The sequence below is a fragment of the Bemisia tabaci genome, chromosome 9 (assembly GCF_918797505.1).
Source record: "Bemisia tabaci chromosome 9, PGI_BMITA_v3".
In the NCBI taxonomy this organism is placed as follows: Eukaryota; Metazoa; Arthropoda; class Insecta; order Hemiptera; family Aleyrodidae; genus Bemisia; species Bemisia tabaci.
The window spans coordinates 40239185-40244886 of NC_092801.1; positions in this window are offsets into that span (position 1 = coordinate 40239185).

Below are 5702 nucleotides of genomic sequence, written 5' to 3' on the forward strand. Positions count from 1 at the left end.
TGATAATGAACCACTATGAATCAAAGGTAAAATATGTAACTCATAAGTCACGACAGGGCTTTGGCAGAAATTATGTCTCTTGGCTGTGTTTCTTATGTCTTTCTGAAATTTTTACTCATTCGTTACCATTCGATCAAAGGTGGTAACTCCAGGAATGCATGCGATTTTGTTATGGGACCAAGCAATACATAATTTCCTCTCATATTGGCGGCACCAGTCACTTTCTCACCATTGGTAATGTTGCCAACTTTTCATCGCCTTATTTCTGAATTTTAGCGTTATTTTCTGAAAGTTCCAAATTCATTACAAGCTTGCAAAAATGAACATGACAATGTCAATACGGCGGTGAACGAATATACTTCCGAACGAATTGGTCTATGAAGACGAAAAAATCAGCGAAATGAGGAAAAGCAGGATCGTTAAATTTTGGGAGGTGTGGCCTTAGAAATTCGCGATAATTTTTTGTTTTCATGCAATTTATAAATCAGGGACTAGTAAAAGAATGACAAAGCTTTGACAGCATTACAAGCATCTTAACGAGTTTCGGCTCACAGTGGATTGAGTCAATAGATGAGGTCGGACAAAATTTGGAAACTTTCAACACTTATAACTCCGTTAATACAAAACTGCAGTTTAAAAGTGGCTCCATTGGTTTCCTTGTGGAATTCTCTACCATTAACAACCCTTGAAATTTAATATGTGACAAAATAAACATAAAAATTTGGAGTTTTAGTCAAAAATGTCATGCCTGACATCTCTGATTGACTCGATTCATTGTGCACCTGTGGTTGGAGTGTTGACCTCCAACATCGGATATGCAAGTTTCTCTTCTCACAGCACCAATCAGAGCTTTTTTGCTCTCAGTTGACTCCGTTAGCAGTTTGGGATTAAGATGAAAGCATTTTATTATTGTGCTTAACATCAGTATTATTTTGAGAAAACGGCATCCTGTAAAAATCATGGCTTCATCCGTAAGTGGATCGCATTTAGCAAATACCGGCTCGATTACAGCTAGTACTCTCAAAATCGTGCAATTCTCCTTTTTTTAAAAAAATATTTAATTTGAGTACATTATTAAAACTCACGTAATTATTTTCCTTTAAAATTAACAATCATTTGATGGGAAAGTCAAAACCATTTGGTAGGGTTTCTTAGATATTTATGAAGAGGCAACATTTTTACAACGCTGCAATCGCGCTGGTCCATTTTTGCTAAATGCGATCCAATTCATTGACGTCTTATTTGTTCAAACTGTTAGGTTCAATATTTTCAACGTCGAATGAATTGTGTCACAAGCTTGCCAAAACTTACTTTCCAATATACATTTTGTCGTTTTTCTTCTTTCCTACTGCAGGTGGCGACTTTTTCCTCCTTACCTAAAGCTACTTTTAAGTTACTGAAGGAACTTTTAGTTACTTTACTTTAAATATCGTCATTTTTTGTGGAAATTTCTCAAAATGAATGTGAATTTTTGCTTTTATTCGTCCAGATTATCTTGAAGCACAAGGTGCATAAGTGCAGTTTTTGCTATTTCGAGAAAATCGTGTTTAAATTTTCGAAATTATATGGATCCTCATGGTAGAAAAGAAGTTCAAACTGATTTTTTAATGCTTAAAAATTGGAATTTGGGAGCAAATTTTTCACAGAATATGCATTAAGAACAGTTTTACTTGAAATGATTAATATCTCATGTTTTTCAAAAACTGTGCCCATGCGCTTTTTCCTCCAAGTCATCAAATAACAATTTTGATTGTGAATTCCTCCATTATGTCGGTCTCCTGTAATGTAGTGGTTGTAGCGCTGGCCCTATAACCAAGAAGTCCCGGGTTCGATTCCCGGCAAAGTCACCTAAGTATGATGGTCTCAGACAATGGTCACCCGGGGCTGGTGGTAAGCGTGGGATTAGCCAATTAGGCTACTTAAAGTTCCGTGGAAAAAAAAAAAAAAAAATGGTGAATCTATTGAAAGGTATTAATACTTCATAAATTTTGATCAAATACTGGAATCGCTGATAGAAGTAACTGAGTTCAGTGCCCGAGCTGATTTTCAAGTGTACGTAAACATGAATAATTTATCAATGAATTGGAGCCCCTTGAGGGAAATAAGGTGACCAACATGGTTCTGGCATGTCGTTCGGCCACATTTTTTTCATCTGAATCATTATGTAACAAACATGTAATTGAATCAAATGAAACAGAAACAGCACGCTGTCTAATAAAGTTGTATTAGCCAGGAAAAGTTCCAGGAATTTATGCATTCGTCTATGCATTCACTACTAAAGATTATAAACAAACAAAAAATCGAGAATCGCAACTGAAAAGTGGGAATTAAAAATCTGTCAACGCCATTAGTTTTTGTAAGATTATGCATGGCGCTGCTCTCAAAAACTGAAATATCTCCATTTGAGGGGCTGTTCATTGGAGAATTTTCATTGAATTGTAACTTTACTTTGAAATATGAACTCTTAAATGAGTGCCAGTTAAAAAAAAAATCAAGGCAAAGCAATGACGGGCAATATTTTTGCAACCTTGATAGTGACGAGTTTAAATCTTGCCAAATGCACAAGAACAAACGATTCATGAGATTATCATTCTAAACAATGTTGTGAAGCTGACCTGACAATGGGCCTGTTGCAAGGTGCGGGGCTTTGCAAATTGATGCCTGACAATGGGCCTGTTGCACGGCGCGGGGCTTTGCAAATTGATGCCTGACTCCTATGGCGAATTTCACGAAAAGAACGATGGCGCTACTAAAAAAACTTGAAATGACCTCTCAAACTCAAAATAAGCTGTTTTTTGAACCGACCCATTCGGAACGGTCACTTTTACGCCGTAACGGATCCGCCATACTTGTGACGTCAAATGGTTCAACAGACCTGGTCTTTTCATCACTTACTATGTATTTTCCCATAAGGAATTGGCAGCCACTTTTCAAATGCAAATATCGAGTCAATCCATGATTTTTTGAACAAAATGAAGTTCAGAAATGGATTCCTCGTACGTTTAAATAGTTAGAACTCTCATTAGATAAATAAGAACCGACGGGATAAACCCTATTTTTCAGGAAGACTGTAGTCAATGAGCGATTGTTTAGGTACATCTGCTTAGTGATAACAGACATGGACATTAGCTCAATATTTAGCTATTTTCATGAGTTTTTACTTTTTTGTCACTATTTGGAGGTAAGTTTCTATTGTAAATCAATTGTTTAGTGCTTTAGGATCATGTTAAAAGCTATAACGGTACACTTTGTTACTTATTAATTCAGAACACACTCCGGCAGTCCAACGCTCAAATCAAGGATGTTCTCTCAATGAGTGTAAATCATTCTTAACTCTTCAACAAACATCTCAATATCATTCAGAACGTTTCCACGTTTTATGGACTTATGTTAGTACTTTAAAGTCCTGTGTGTTCTTAGTGTAACACTATACAGAAAAATTTATCGATAAGTCTGGTAACCGAAGGAGGATCCTACGTCTACTTTCCTTGCCTCCATCTAAAACATACCGGTCTCCTCATCTCATTAGTATTGTCAAAGGTAAGTTTTTTTTATCATCAACGATTGATACTATCATTTTGGTGTCTTCAATGAAACATTGAAGGGTGAAATATTAAGGAACAACAACTGACTCGCTACATCCAGGTTTGAGCTTTGGACTGCCGGAGTGTGTTCTGAATTCATAAGTAACAAAGTGTACCGTTATCGTAGCTTTATTGAAAATGATGAATTGCCATTAAAATAAGCACTAAACAATTGATTTACAATAGAAACTTACCTCCAAATAGTGACAAAAAAGTAAAAACTCATGAAAATAGCTAAATATTGAGCTAATGTCCATGTCTGTTATCACTAAGCAGATGTACCTAAACAATCGCTCATTGACTACAGTCTTCCTGAAAAATAGGGTTTATCCCGTCGGTTCTTATTTATCTAATGAGGGTTCTAACTATTTAAACGTACGAGGAATCCATTTCTGAATTTCATTTTGTTCAAAAAATCATGGATTGACTCGATATTTGCATTTGAAAAGTGGCTGCCAATTCCTTATGGGAAAATACATAGTAAGTGATGAAAAGACCAGGTCTGTTGAACCATTTGACGTCACAAGTATGGCGGATCCGTTACGGCGTAAAAGTGACCGTTTTGAAAATCCAAATTTTAAGGCGTTTTTAAGTTGATTTTTGGGGGGTTTCCGGAGATCAAAAAACTCCGGGAAAATTCTTGTGACATCAGGAGCCTCAGTTCTTTCGAGTAAAGCAATAAAAAAAATTGGTGCAACAGGCCCATTACGCTTGTGGGCTACTTGAAGTAGTAAAAAAAAATAAAAAAAAAACAATTAGAGTTTGAGTTATACCCTCGGTTCACAAAAAACCGGGAGATTTTCTTTATTCAACTGCAAATTTCAATGGACACAGAGTCTTGTTTTGATGTTTTGTATTTTATAAAAAAAAATAATGATCCTCCAAACTTTAGGTTTCTAAGTCCAGCATGGAACATAACATACTCATATCACTCAGTCTATTGTGTATGACGTCATTTATTACACTGATGCACAATATTGTTTCTCTCGTCGTGGTTATAACATTCTGTGCGGCAGATTTATCATTTTTTGGTATCATGAAAAGAAAATATTCGTTGTCACGCGATGCTCATTGGCAATGCTATGTAAATCCTACTTTTCCAGTCGTATAGTTGGATTTCATTTTGCAATAACGAACCACTATCTCCGGTTCTTCCATAAAAACACCTTTCTGCACATGGAAACGAATGGCATAAATGTCGTTCCTAAAATGAGCCTGGAATAGCGGCTCCTTTTTTTTTTTTTTTTTTTTTTTTTTTTTTTTTTTTTTTTTTACTACTTCAAATAGCCCTCAAGGGCTAATCCCACGCTTTAAGTCCCATTCCCCCTCCGTCCCTACTGAACCAGTCCCAGGCAACCATTGTTTGAAACCATCAAACTCGGGTCGCCTGGCCGGGAATCGAACCCGGGACCTCCCGATCATAGAGCAAGCGCTACAACCACTACACTATAGGAGGCCATTCTTGCAAAATGTGGTCCAGTTATGCCACTGTTGAATCATTATATTTCATGTTTTTTATCGTCATAGAAAAAGAAGAAGAAAATACAAGAAAATAAGATAACGCGCAACGTATAATATAATTAGGCTAACTAAGTCTGTGTGATGCAGCCCAGTTGAGTGTATTTACCTAAAATCAGCTTTTCAAAATTAATTGTTGCCAAACGTCCTTTAATTATTCAGATTTTAAACAGGAATATAAAAATTATTCCGACTGAAAATTCTCTGCATACGTATACATTTTTTTTCAAATTCCACTTGCTTTTTTAAAATTATTTAAGAATTCCGAGTTAAAAAAAAAAAATACGATAGAAACACAAAAAAGGACGGGTTCCACCAGTGGCTTTGCGATATATCGATTGATCTGCCATTTAAACCGATAGGGAAGGATCGATAAACAGGGTGTTCGCAACGAACACATTCATAATCGATTCTTTACCATTGCTTCAAATGGGAATACCTCGAAAGTTGGCAATCACGCCTCGCTATTGCTACCCACTAAGATTACTTGTGACGGGAAGAACGCTGTCTTACAGTAAGTAGAGAATGAGGAGAATGTGTTCAACGATAAAAACAAGAGATGTATCCCCGATCTTTCTCTTCTCTATCTTCCCGAGATTC